Below are 15034 nucleotides of genomic sequence, written 5' to 3' on the forward strand. Positions count from 1 at the left end.
ACAGAACCCAGCAGAACGTTGGTACTTACAGGTCGCAGCAAGAAGGCTGCACATTTTAGGCTCAGAAGGCTACCCATAGTTAGAGAACAGGAGGGCTCCATATGTATGAGGTTCCATTGAAGCCAGCACCTAAAAAACCCAAAAGGTAGCTGACAAATCTAGGGCCTTGCAGGGAGCTGGCAGTTATAGGACTCAGCAGGGAACTTGTAACTGTAGCTCTCAGCAGGGAGCTGGCACCTATAGCTCACAGCAGGGGGCCAGGGGGCCAGCAAGAAGTAGTGGATAATTAAAAGTGTGTGAAGATCTATCTAATTCTGCTCCTCCACCACTAAAAAATATAAATAATGGAAACATTATTAGACTTTTCTATGTCTCTTGACTTCATGACTACATACATGCATGTCTCTTGACTACATACTTCATATGTAGCTTAAATATGTATATGTATATTTGTGTGTATATGTATGTGTGTATATGTGTGTATATATATATATAGGCTATGTAGGCAGGGAAGTCTGTAGGATATGAGGATATGCTATAGGTCCGACACATCTATACATATTTATAGACACATACACACATATTTTTAAGTATATGTAAAATCTCAGGTAGGACTCAAATTCAAGGGCTAGAACTGTCAGTCAGCTATTCTGTGCTGAAATGGAAAGATTTAATCAGATCGCCTCCCCCATCAGCTGTGCTGAGGAATGAATGGGCGTTTCGACTCGGGGAGGGACGGGAGAGGTAAGTAAGATGGGATCATGGAACATATGGAGGTTTAGGCAAAACTTTATTTCTGAAAGCATGGGTGTTCAACACAGAGATCCTTGGATAGTGTGAGGGTCTGAATGATAAGGAAAGAAGAACAAGAGTGAGAAACAATTTGGAAGGGAAGACTGTAGGGTATGAGGACAGATTCTACTTATTAATTCACCCAAGAAAAATTCTAAATAGGAAAAGTATGAGAAACTTTCTCTCACGTTCCTCTTCCCTTTTGCCCCTGCTTGCTCCCCCTGCCTGCTCTTCTGGAACCCAGAAATCAGACTGCGATTATTATTGTTAGTAACTGGAAGACTTTTCATTGTGTTAATTAATGCCCCATTCTCTCTTCACATTCTGCTCAAATTGAAATCAGATTCAAGAAGCCAAATAAGGATTAAAATTCCAGTTTAATTTTCATTCCTGGTAAAGCTGGATTGAAGAATTAGATAATATCCACACTTTGTCCTTCTTCACATACCTACCCAGATGCAGCAACAAAGCACTGCGAGGCTTCCCTGCAGAGGAGAACCCCTGACTCCTGGAGTTGACCCCCTAGATAGTAGTTACCACAGAAAGGAAAGCTTTCTCTCCTTGCAGCCTTGCACATCTGAGAGGACAGGTGAGAGCTCAGGGGCGTGGCTTGCCAGCTAAGTCTGAAACACTGACCTTTCTTCCTATCTTCACCTTTAGATAAGTCACTTTCCTGGAGGAATTACTTAGTGAGAGGGTGGAGGGAAAGGAAATTGTCCTTTCTCTCCTATTTTCTCCTTCCTACTTAGCGTGAAAGTTCTGTTGTCATTGCAGAGAGGGAAATAAGCAGCCACCTTCTTGCCAGTTAAGTGTGTTGTGAGTAATAATAGTGTTTTCTAGACTAGCCTCCAGACTTTAATTACCATTTATAAGATTGGACCTGAGGACATGTTTTCCTGGGGAATAGCTAAACCTCAGGGTTTTTAAAGTGGATGATCATTTCATTGTGTGGTTAAATGTACGGATTGTTCAAGTCTACTTCTCTGACATACTATAGGCCCTGGCGTGGCTCTTGGGATTCACCAGTGAACAAAAATGAATCCTGCTCTGGTGGAGTTGACGGTTTAGAAGACGGTCCAGCTAACAATAGAGCATAATGAATGTTAGAAAGCACAGAGTACCTGGGGACCACAGAGGAAGGGGCGCTTATCTAAGGGGGTCGGAGAAGTGATGTTTCAGAGCTAAGATCATAAAGTAGAATAGGAAATGGCCAGGGCAGAGGGGAGGGTGAGGATAAGCAAGGGCGCCTAAGGCAAGAGAGATGTGGCCAGACTAAGGGGGTGGCGGTAGTGAGGAGAGAGAAGGAGACAGAGACTGAAGTGGTGTTTTTCAAACCTAACAGTAGACTGTAAACATCAATTAGTGGATTGTGATCTGCATGTTTTCAAAAAGAAAAAAATAGAAAATAAGAGTGTGTCACATATACTGGTCACATTATGTTGTATAAAGTTAGAAAATCCCTACAACAGAGGAAACTGAAAAATTCCCTTATGCTCACTGTCAAGGTCTGGCGTAGATAGGGATGATTATGCAGGATGTACTCAGCCTTGTGAAAGACTTTGAATTTGTCTTAGAGAAGTGAAAAGCCATTAAAAAGTTTCATCAGGGCCTTCTTAGATCCACAGCTTCTAAAGATGCCTTGGGGTACCTGATCTTTCACAAATAGAAACTTCAAATTTCCTGTCTCAGTGTTACAGGTATTTCCAAATTGGTTCCAATCTGTGATTTCTAAAGACTCTTGCCACCCATTTTGGTACAGAAACTTCCCCTTCATAAAGATTCCTTCTTTCTGGGCCTCCCTGGTGGCGCAAGGGGTTGAGGCTCAGCACTATGATGCTATCCGCAGCCACTGCAGCACGAGTTCAATCCCCGGCCAGGAAGGTGACCCATACGGCGCAGCAGACCTCTCCAGCCTCGCCCGCTGCTCCCTTCAGCAGTGTATTTCAGTCAATCTTCCTATTCTGCTCCCCACTCTGTCTCTGATGAATCCTCTCACCCACCCACCCCCATCTCTGGCCGGCACCCCAGCTCTTATATGCATAAATAAATAAATCTTAAAAAAAAAATGTTTAAAAAAGATTCCTTCTTTCCCTGGATTTGCACCAAGGCTGAAAGACCCGAGAGAGCAAGCTTGCTTCTGTCTTTTTCACACTAGAGCTCTGACATTTCATACAGTTCTTGGTGCCCAGTAAAACTAGCAAATCTTTGTTGGTAGATTCTTCATATCCTTAATATTAGACTGTCATATAGTTGTAGAAATGCCCTTGATATTCCTAGAAATACTTGCTTTTTGGGGAAAAGGGTTTTGCTAGAAATTCTTTATTCTCTGTTGGATCATGACTGGGATAGAACCACATTCATTGACAACTATTTTAACAGACACTACTCACGGTCATATCACAACAGTAGTAGAGATATGGTAAAGAACAAATGTTCTGATTTGAAAACAACACCTAGGTGGAGGCTGCCCTGGGGTCATTTGTATTTTGTTCAGACAGTTGGGCATTCTCTGAGTTTTAGAACGATGTCTGGGGACAAGGAATAAATGCGACTATTTAGGATCAATCGTATGAGCGTAACGGAGAGGCTACATAAGATAGATTTTGGTCTTAGAAGAAGTAAAAATAGAATATCCATATACCTAGAGAACTTAGAAATGAGAATTTAGTGATGTCAGCTTGTTGTCAGAGAATGATTGTCCTGTCACAGTACTATGACTTCACAGAATTATATTGTTCAGTGCAGCTGGGAAGGAAAATTCTTTCACTGAATGGTGTTGATAAGAGGCAAGAGAAGTTATGATAAATTCATGAAAGGTAGAGAGATTTCACTTTCTGATTCCAGTTTCTCTTTAATATATTTTTGAGGTGTGGAAACTTTGCTAATTAGTTTTGTAAATTAGATTTTATATATTTTAAACATGCAGGTTAGACTCAAACTTTGCTTTCAAAAATGCTCACTGAATTTTATATTTCTGTATTCTACAGAGTCTTTTTTTAAGCAGTGAATTGAAGAACTTAAATTGAAACTGTTAACGTGTATAAATTTATCCTAAGGAAATAACTCTAAATATGGGGAAGTATTGTGCACAAAGGTGTTTCTTTTCATTGCAATGTAATTTAGTGGAGAAAATGCCCTGCTATAGAGAAATGATGCATTAAAATATGGCAGTCCACTTCAAGATATCTAACCATGAAAAAGGCTTTCTCACTGCAGTGGTTTCTTAATTATTACTTTTTAAATTAAAAAAAAAAAATAACAGTGCTCAGTAAGTGAAAGTTCAAATGATATACCTGGCTTTTAGACAGTGCTCTGAGGAGGGCCTTCAAGGCGTACTCCTTAGGTAAGGTGGGGACCAAGTGTCTGCAAACCAGGTGGTTCAACCTCTAAGGCTTTGCTTCTGCCTGTTTTATATATTGGAATTTCACTTAGAGCTTAATTTAAATCAAGAATTCCTCTGCAAAAAAAGAAAAAAGAATTCCTCTGCATTAAAAAAAAAATGTTTAAAACAATTGGCTTCATTAAAAAATGAAGTCCAGGGGCCTCCCTGGTTCCCGGCCAGCCAAGGAGAAACCCACATGGTAAGGCAGACCTCACCTGCCTTGCCCGTTGCTCCCCTCAACAGTGTCGTTGGTCTGTCCACCTGTTCTGCTCCCTGCTCTGTCTCTGGTGAATTCTCTTACCTTCCCGTGCCTCTGACCTGTACCCCAATTCTTGTATAAATAAATAAATCTTAGACACCCCACCGACTAGGAAAAAAATTTTGCACACAACACTAATGATAAGGAACTGATCACAAAAATCTACAAAGAGCTGAAGAGACTCGACAAAAACAAAGTAAATAATCCAGTCAAAAAATGGGCAGAAGAGCTAACAAGGAACTTCTCAAAAGAGGAAATGTAAATGGCCAACAGGCATATGAAATAAATGTTCAGCATCACTTGTAATCAGGGAAATGCAAATCAAAACTACAATGAGATACCATCTTACACCAGTGAGAATGGCACAAAATAAAAAAACCAGCTACAACAAATGATGGCAAGGATGTGGAGAAAAAGGAACTCTCCTGCACTGCTAGTGGGAGTGCACACTGGTCCAACCACCATGGAAAGCTGTGTGGAGATTCTTCAACCTGCTAAAGATGGAGCTTCCATAGGATCCAGCAATTCCACTCCTAGGTATTTACCCAAAGGACACAGAAACATTAATTCCAAAGGGCACCTGCACCCCTATGTTTATAGCAGCACTATTTACAATAGCTAAGCTTTGGAAACAACCCAAATGCTCAAAAATAGATGACTGGATCAAGAAGATGTGGTACATATACACCATGGAATATTACTCAGCAATCAAAAAAGATAAACTCATGCCATTTGCAGCAACATGGATGGAGCTGGAAGGGATCATGCTCAGCGAAATAAACCAGAAAGAAAAAGAAAGATACTGGATGGTCTCACTCATAGCAGGAATTTAGAAAACCTAAATAAGGGACCAGGAAAAAGACTAATTGTAATAAAGTAAAAATCAAAATCAACAAGCAACTGTAAATCAGAGGCACACCAGGGGGCAGGGGGAGAGGAGGAGGGATTAGGGTCAAAATAAGGAGGGGGGGAATTGTATGGGACTATAACCAAGGTGAAAATGCATACACTGTGCAAAAATGAAAAAATGATGTAAAAAATATATAAAATTAAATAAATAAAAAGCAATCCAACCGTTTAGGCAAAACAAACAAAAAAGTTGCTTTTCCCCAAAGAAATTTTTGAAGTGTGTTATAAAAAATATTATTTTTATAATAATTTTTATAAATAATAAATAATTTTATTATTTATTATTATTAAAAAAGATTATAAAGATTATACAAGAACCGGGGTACAGGCCAGATGTGCAGGAGGGTGAGAGAATTCACTAGAGACAGAGCAGGGAGCAGAACAGGCAGACTGACGAAATACACTGCTGAGGGGAGCAGCGGGCGAGACAGGAGAGGTCTGCTGCACCATGTGTGATTCTCACTGGCTGGCCGGGATGGAACCCGCGCTGCAGAGGCTGAGGACAGCTTCACAGCGTGGCGCTCAACCGCCTGCACCACCAGGGATGCCCCAATAAATAAATCTTTAAAAAAAACGATGAAGTTCCAAGCCCCCTAGTCAGGATCCCCAGACTCCCCAGCTTATCATTTTGCTGTTTGTCACAAGAACCTCCTACTCAGGCATGTCTATTCGTCCCCCAGCTGTTTCTATCTGGCAACAGCCCCCTTGCTAGAATGCACTCCCACCCACCTTTTCCTTTTCATTTGTCTAAACCTTACCTGTTTTTTAAGGCTCAGCACCTCATCATTTCATTCATTCTTGCTTTGTATTTAGTGAACACCTACATTTACAGTACCAAGTAACACCTACAGTACCGAGTAGGGAATATGCAGAATTTTGTATCAAAAGCAAATAATAAAGGATGACCTTCATGTAAATAAGTGCAATATGTAAAGTAAGAGCATTTGGGGGGTAGGTAAGTGTTCTCTTCCTTCTGTACCACCTTGTATGGACAGGTTATGATACAGTGACGTTTCTGGGCTTTCAGTAAATGTTTGTTCATTTGTTAATGGGTGGAAGAAATCAGAGAGTTCACCTGGGTGTTAAGGATGAGACTTGTTTGTTTTCATTCTTGAGCAATTAGCTGTGGTCCAGAATAACCTGCATCCAGTTTACTGAACTCCAGTATTGGGCATGAGTGGGGTTGGGAGGGTCTTGCCTCTGTAGCCCTCCGCCCCCAGGACCACTTACACGAGCCTAGAAGGAGCTTAACTCTGAGAATCCTGCACTGAGTCTCTTCCTCATCCAGTTAGTCAGAAAGTCATGAATTCAAATCCCATCTTTTTCCTACTGACTTTATGACTTGGGGCATATTACTTAACCCCTCTGAGACTTAAGTTCCCTAATCTATAGTATATAAACTTATCAAATGCCTAGGTTTTTTAAAAAAATATTATTTGAGATAGGTACATATAACCGAACTTTATTCTTTTTGCTTTAAGAGGTGTTGACGTTCTATAGAATGGATGATTGTTCTCCTCGCCTTTGGGATTTAAGTTTTAAAGTACTTTGGAGGATTTATGGACCAGGCTCTTGTTTTTTAGAGAGATGATTTTTCAGTCAGAGAGTGGCTTTTTGATAAACTATTCACATTTCTGGTACGGTAAGAATAAACAATATAGCAAAGTAATAGGGCCAAAGGAACATATAATGAAGAAATAAATCTTTTTTTCATCATTATCTAGTGTATTACCTTAGGACTTAAAGCAGGTTATTATATCTATGGTCATGAAGGAGCTCCGAAATCCAAAGCCTGGCCTGCTGTTTTCTTCATTATATCTGCCTCTTTTCTCTGTTTTTTAAAAGATAATAAACAATAAAGAATTTTTTAGTACCATTTTAATTCTCTAAAAACAAAAGTCAGAAACTCATATTCCAGCATTTCTATATTAAGTTTCAAAATAACTCCAGGCAAACTTGTGATGGATTCCATCTTTCTAATGTTCTGGCTGAGTAGACTTAGTTTTCTAGTCTAGAATAAATCTTGCAATTCAGTTTAAGGTAGTCTGTTTTATTTGTAACTTGTAAAAATGTTAGACATCTTTTTAAAATTAAAAAATGCATGATATGTTTATATTTAATAACAGTAGTAGAGCTACTTCCTATTCCAGCTTTCATTTTCTTTTCACAACACTGTGGTTTCCTGAAGACCTGTTTTGTTCAGTATATATAGATCTGGGGTGTGTGTGTGTGTTGCTCTCTATATAATATATATACGCATATGTCTTTTAGTTATATATAATACTTTACAGTACGCTAGTAGTTTAATTAAAGAAGGGTGGGTTCATTGTGTAAAATGTAAATATTAAACTTCAGGTTTTTTTTTTAGAGAAAACTGTAACAACATAGTTTATCTGAAAATTATATGTCAGGGATTTAATGCAACAATGTATGACAGTTCTGTGATTGTATGGTGTAGTGATTTCTTAGTAAGGAAAGAAGGAGGTGGAAAATTGGGCTTTGAGCCTTTTATAAAAATATAAATAATGATGAATAGTGATAATAGCAACTTTTACAAAGGTGCAATACACTATTCTGAACAATTCATATGCAGTAAGTTATTCATCCTCATAATAACCCAAATGAAGGAGATATTTTTTCTCCTGGGGTGTAGCGATCCCACAGCTATTGAAAATCAGAATTGAAGCCAAAGCAGTTTACTGGATCCCAAGCTCTTACCCACCATCAATATCATTAGTATGTTGATGCTTCTTGACATTTAATTTTTTTGGTAGAAAATTCTTAATTGAAGTGTGAAGATTTGTTGAATAAGTCACTTAAATACCCCCATTAAATTATTCATTGGAAGTCATGTTATTGGTTTATTCATCTAATGACAGCATAATAAATATCTTGGTAAGCTTTGCATGAATTCAAATGTAGCATAAAGCATTTGTCAGTGATTTCATATGAATAATACAACTCTGAACAGGCGGTAAATACTTTCCTTTTCAGAATGTACTTGACTGAAATCTGTAAACTCATGTGTGGGATTTTGAGTGTGTATAGATTTTGTAGCCTGAATGGAAGCTGCTGTTTCTCCTTAAGAGAACTTTTTCAGCCCCAGGGAACAGTGCTTTGTAGGCGATTTAACCATGTTGTTGAGCACTAACAAGGGGACACCAAAAGAGAAAAAATTTTAAATAATTTCATGTTTCACAACTTTTAAAGAAAACTTATGATTTCATCCTGGGGAGAAATCATGCTTTTTGTAACTCTTATTTCGTTTGTAATTATTATCATTTTCAATCACTTGAGACAGACTGGTGAGAGGCAGACCATCCACTTGGCTCTAATCTGGCCCTGCTTGGAGCTTGGTGGTGTAGATTTAGTTATTTATTTACAATCATCAATAAGGAGAAGATATAAATGAAATTACGGTAATGAGAGATGGTTGTAGTAGAATGTTAGCTGTCTGAAAGTGTTTAGGACGTGTTCATTGAAGGCTGTTGTCTTTTCATTGTGTTGTTCTTATTGAGGAATGCCGTGTAGAGAGAAAGAAGCAGGAAAGAAGAGAAATTTTAAATCTTTTGGGATTTCAGAAAGAGGAAACCACAAGTAGTCATTAAAAAATCTTTGTAGAATAATATTGATTAGGAAAATTTTATGATATTTTTACAAAATACAGAAAGCAGAATTCAAATTAGCATGTTCAAGATGAGCCTATTTTTTTGAGATATATAAGTGTTATTGGTGATTATCTCTGGGTAAAGGGATTTCTAAAATGAACAACTTTTGTGTAGCCTTTTTTTTTTTTTTTGCATTGAAATTTACATTGCTTTTTTGTAAAAGAGAAAAAGAAGAGAACTCATTGCCAGTGGACATTAGAAGCACAATTTATTTTTTTAATCAAGGTAACATTAGGATCCCTTAGTGCTCCCACCAAATCACCTGTAATCTACCACCAAAGTCCATTCTAGAAGCACAATTGAAAATAAGCTGGGAAAGAATGACTGTCCATGGCAACTAAGTTGGTTTTGAGGTGGCTTTGAGAGGCACTTTGGCTTGAACTTGAAGTTGGGCTTAGAACCCTCGGGCTGCTGCTGCTTTTTTAAAAACTGGTATTAGAATAAAAAAAGTGTGCAGCCCTGACCAAGGGCAGAAGAGAGAAGCTTGATTGCAGTCAGTAAAGATACTGAAAGACTTAGGTCATCGTTTCAATTGGATGCCAAGAGAAGTTGAGCAACAAAACACCATGTACCTGTAACTTACCTAATCTGCCTTATTATCTCCAGCTCTCAGTGAGTCTGAGAACTGACTTCATGGTGCTGTCTGCAGGGAGCACTCTGCGTAGAGTTTGGGTGAAGGTTGAAGGTTGAAGGTCTGGCTTCTTCCCTCCAGGGACCGGCCAGAGGAGGGCTCCAGGGTGAGACTCTGCTCTTCCTTCACCTAATGGGAAGGAATGGGGTTTAGTGTGGCCTGCCCGTCCCGTCCCGAGGAGTGTGCTGTTTCTCCTGCAGGACAGGGGGAAGAGGAGGGCCGGGAGCAGTGAGTAATCTTTGAAATGGGCTAATCATGAAAATTATAAAATATGCTTGGTCTTAAAATACAGAGGTTAAGTGATAACCTTCCAGGTGGCAAAACATTTTCTCCTTTCACCTAAAAGAAAAGTTTTATTTTTCTTTTAAGCTTTAACACATTAGCTTGCTTTCTTCCTTTCCTTTTTGTTAAATAGATTTTTTTTGCAGTGTTTTGACACATTACTATTTTTTTATGCACCTTAAAATTTTGGTAACTTTATTTTCAAATTTCAGTTTAATTATTCAAAGAGCCAGGTGTATTTTTAAAGTCAGTTTCAGAAGTGGGTTTGCATTTTCAAAATTAAATTTAGTTTACAAATATAAGGGTAAGTCTATTGAAGTATAGTTTGGTATGAGTTTTGAATAATAATTTCTGCTCATTTGAAATGCACTTATTACCTAGACTCTAAATTTAGGTATTTCAAATTTATAAGTGCCTGAGAAAACTGGAAAGGAAATATATTTTGTTTTTTTCTTATGTACACTAATTTTTCCAGATAGATTTTGAATCAGTTTATAAAAAACAATGGCTTCAAGAAATATTATTTTTAAAAAAGAGGATTGCCAAACCAGTATCAGAGAAAATAAAACTAGGAATATAACATTAAAGTGAACAAATTGATCATAGATTTGAATTTTGATGTAACTAAGTTTTCTCACTGTGGAAGTAAAAAAAAAGGCGGTTTAACCTTTATTCAAGAAAAGTAAACATACAAGTTGTCAAGCTATAATTTCTAAAGTTTCATGTGATTTTACATGGGGGGATTGATGAGAAGGTGATAGCTACAGGAAATGAATCAATTTTACACATCAATTGCAGGAGAGAGCCTTTAAGTATTCATAGTTTTATTTGAATAAAAATACCTCTAAGAAATATTTAAGGTAAAGTAGGGGAAATATACGTTTTAGTTGTTCAAAAGCGGTTTTTCAACGTCAAAACGAGTTGTCTGATTCAGTTTATTTGTTGTCCAGCTATTCATTGAGTTACTTCAAACAGTAGCACAAACTGATATTTCTGGTAAATTGTTTTCTTTGTTATAAAAATTATTTATGTGTTGCTATCAATTTAGTCAGACTATCTAGTAAAGGGACTGAATTTTCTTTTTCACTTTTCAGTTGATTGGTTTGCTAGGGGATAGATATAATCTCACTCATGGTATTGGCCAGAATAAAGTGTACTTTGTTTATGAACACACTTAGTTCTTTGGACACACACCATATTTATCCTGTCAGCATTTTCTCAATAAGTGGAAATGGCTCAACTGTGGACTGTGTTTTAGTTGATTCATTGGCTTGTTTTTGATTTATCCTTCTTCCAAGTAAAACATTCTTTTAAAAAATTATTTATTAATTTTTTGATGGGGCTTGAGGATTGTGATTCTGAAAATCATTTGCTCGAAGTCTGATTTTCTCTGAGAAATTTGAGAACTTATGACACAGATGACTTAGTGGACTTTGATTATTTCTCTGGGCTTGAGCAAATTCTTGGCTGTCTTTTATATAGAAACTTAAAGATTGAAACATTTTATGATGTCAGTGTTTTCTGTCACTCTTAGAGGGCAGCGAGAGTTCTGTGGCACCAGCGAGCTCTTGGATATCAACAGCTCAATAAAGTCCATGACTTCTCAGGTTTTTTGTTTGTGCAGAAACTAGCAGGACCATAATTTTATAGCAATTCAACATTGCTGAAATGGCAGTAATTGTCATTTCAACTTGTCTTCCATTTTTCCTAAGCTGTCAAGCAAGTTTGACATTGCTACCTATTATCTAAATGAACCCTATGTGAGTACTTGGATTCAAATGAAGTAGTAAGTTTTCAGTTTAAGCCAAAGATGTCAAGATTTTTTTTAGGAGCTAATTCTGTGTATTTCAGTTTAAAAAAAGATGCTTTCATACTTTAAAAAAAGATACTTTCAACTTTAGAGTTGAACTTTTCAGCCAGGGAAGATGGTAATTATGAGGTAGCATTTCTTATATTTCAGTTTCCAAGTAATTTTAATTTTTTATTACTGGTTTTTCCAAGTAATTTTAAATGAACTGAACAATGATAAAAATGATAGGATAAGGTATGTAAATTATATAACTGAGCTATTGCCTGGTCCAGTTATATATATGTCTATAAAATAGTTACTAATTGGGTTCACCTTCATTCTTTAGAATTGTCACCAACAGATGCTTCCTTTCTTCTTCGTTAGTTTACAGGAAATGAGCAGAAGAGATCATACTTTATTTTTCCTTCTTACCTGGACACCATGAACTATATAGACCACTGCCAAGCAGCAATAGCACATTTGGAATTCTGGAGATTTCATTTATATATCCATATTGATTATCACTTTTTTTTTAAAAAAGATTTATTTATTTATTTATACAAGCACTGGGTACAGTCAGAAGCACGGGAGGGTGAGAGAATTCACCAGAGCCAGAGCAAGGAGCAGAATAGGCAGAAGGACCGAAGTACACTGCTGAGGGGAGCAGCGGGCGGCAGGAGAGGTCTGCGTGTCATGTGGGACCCTCACCCGGTAGCCGGGGATCGAACAGGCGCTGCAGAGGCTGCGGGCAGCTTCGCAACCCAGTGCTCAACTGCTGCGCCACTGGGGAGGCCCTTGATTTTAACTTTTGATGGTCAAATGATGATGTCACAAGAAGATGTCATCTGCCATGTGAGAACTGACTCTCCAAGCCAAACAGATACCTTTCACATTAAAAAAAAATTCTTTTTTAAAAACAGTGATAGCAAAACTGCTAACTGTCTGTTGAGCCTTTAATTTTGACTGCTCTTTCAGCCTTCATTAATTTAGGTTGATTTGTTTTCGGTGATATCCTTTTATTGTGACCTTCTGAATGATACTTTGTGGGTGTTAGGAACAATATGGTAGAAAGTATGGAAGTGTAAAAGCTGAATAAAGGACATAAAATTGGAATAACAGAAGTTTAGAGAAGAATAAGATATAATTTAGCTGGTCTTGATACTCTTTTAGAAGGTGTTGTCATTGTGAAACAATTAGGAACTGAAAATAAGCAATGCGGGGAGTTCTGTGGATGAGAATAATGGAATCAAGGGTTGCCAGTAAGAAAGGATGTTAGTGATAACTGTAGGGCTAGCTCAGATGCTCAGTGACTCAGGAGTCAAGGTCTGCGATCCCTACAAATGGAACTAGGTTGTCTCTGGGTTCTAATGAATGAGTTTTCACGGGAGCTGGGTTTTGCAATGAGGTCATGGCAGAAAGGCAGAAAGTGGGGATCGGAGAGAAGATGAGAAAACCAAAACAATGGCTATTTAAAAGCTGTTGGGGATATATACTGAGAAAGGGGATTTAATGGTAAATTCTTCAGGAAAAGGGAACATTGGATAAACAATGGGAAAAAAATGAGTTCAGATAATGCAACAGACACCGAAGGGGCTACCAAAACATTTAAAAGTATTTTTGCTCCCTTAGAAGAACTTAATCATTGAACAAAATTGGTAAGGATTTATGTTTATGCAGATTGGGAATGAAAATGGCCAAAGAAAATTGATCAACTATGAAGTCAACCTGCTGTTTGCATTTGCAAAAAGCCCATGGACTAGATGTAGTGCTCTATGAGCCATTATACAATTAAACACGTTTGTTTTTCATGGGCATTGTTCAAAGGAATGTAACAAATTTAAAATTCTTTGGAAAACAAGGAAATAATTTGTAGATCAGCTAAGAGAGAGTTTTGCTTGGCCTGACCTCTCTGAAAGCCAATTTATCTGACCACATTCTTTCTGTTGGGAAACTGTCTACATTCTGATAACAAACAGAAATTCAGAAGACATATACTCAAAGAGAAAATGAAAGGAGCAAAAGGCATACGTGCAGAGTGACAAAAGTAAAAATATATAATCATCATCGTGTGACTTAGAAGTTAGTGTGTGTGTGACAGTACTGGGGTTTTATGTGTGTTTATAAAATACCAACCTGATCAACACATTTTGAGTTTTTTGACTCAATGTGATATAATTACCAGTAATTGATTACAACAAAATATTTTCATTGTTCTGGAAACATAATAGAGAATTAGACTCCCACGATCTAGCCTGCTAAATCACAGCTCTGGGGGATTTTCCAAATGTTATTGTTTAACCTTTGCAGTGGAACAAAATGCCTCTTCCAGCCCATTGGGCCGGGGTTCTCTGAGAAATATTGACGTAGGAAATGAACACACATACAATAACCTCCTTTTCTTTCTTTTTTTTTTTTTTCTAAATAGGAGATGCTTTTATGTATTTTTATTTATTTTTTAAAAGATTTATTTATTTATTTATACAAGAACCGGGGTACAGGCCAGATGTGCCAGAGGGTAAGAGAATTCACCAGAGACAGAGCGGGGAACAGAACAGGCAGACTGACAAAATACACTGCTGAGGGGAGCAGTGGGCGAGACAGGAGAGGTCTGTCGTGCCATGTGGGACCCTCACCGGCTGGCTGGGATCGAACCGGCACTGCAGAGGCTGCGGACAGCTCTATAGCGCTGCACTCAACCGCCTGCGCCACCAGGGGAGGCCCAATAACCTCCCTTTCTTAACTTTTAAAAATAAGCAATTTTAGCATTAATCCTTTTTATTTCTGTAGCTGAAGTTGCCTTCATAAGGGTTGTCTGGTATTTAGTGCCTTCAAGTTGGTGGTTTCCTAACACAAGTCTGTGGACCAGTGCTGTCCTGACAATGCTTTTTTATATATAGATTTTTTTTAACTGAAGTACCATTGCCTTATAACCTTCTATAGGTTTCAGGTGTTCATCATTTTTAGTCAACATGTGTATAAACTACGCTAAATTCCCCACAAAAAGTCCATTCTGTCCCTCACTGTACAATTGACTCCTTCTCCCTCCCTGATTTATCCACCCGGGCAGGCGAAGCTTTCATAGGGAACATGGAAAGACTATCTTTCTGTCTGGGATTTTGTGCTTTCTACCTCTTTGGTGTTAAAATGTCCACTTCTTTTTTTAGGAAAAGATTTTTTTTTTAAGATTTATTTATTTATGCATACAAGAACTGGGGTACAGGCCAGAGGTGTGGGGGGTGAGAGGATTCACCAGAGACAGAGTGGGGAGCAGAACAGGTAGATTGACTGAAACACACTGCTGAGGGGAGCAGCGGGCGAGGCA

The 15034-nt window shown here is 38.0% G+C and overlaps 1 protein-coding gene across 2 annotated transcripts in view; it reads left to right on the top strand.

Annotated features, from left to right (window-relative positions):
* The window catches only part of SLC41A2 (solute carrier family 41 member 2), a 75219-nt gene that overhangs the window by 2700 nt on the left and 57485 nt on the right, over positions 1-15034 (top strand). Inside the window, exon 1 of one of the 2 annotated variants that reach the window (XM_037513728.2) lies at positions 3514-3608. The exons of the other annotated variant lie outside the window; for it this stretch is intronic. The gene's annotated coding sequence lies outside the window, so the exon portion shown is untranslated. Of the gene's footprint in view, positions 1-3513; positions 3609-15034 lie in introns of those variants that run through there. 2 annotated transcript variants of the gene reach the window in all.

This window comes from Talpa occidentalis, unplaced genomic scaffold (genome assembly GCF_014898055.3).
Source record: "Talpa occidentalis isolate TD23 unplaced genomic scaffold, MPIMG_talOcc4v2.1 talOcc4.16, whole genome shotgun sequence".
NCBI classification, from domain to species: domain Eukaryota; kingdom Metazoa; phylum Chordata; class Mammalia; order Eulipotyphla; family Talpidae; genus Talpa; species Talpa occidentalis.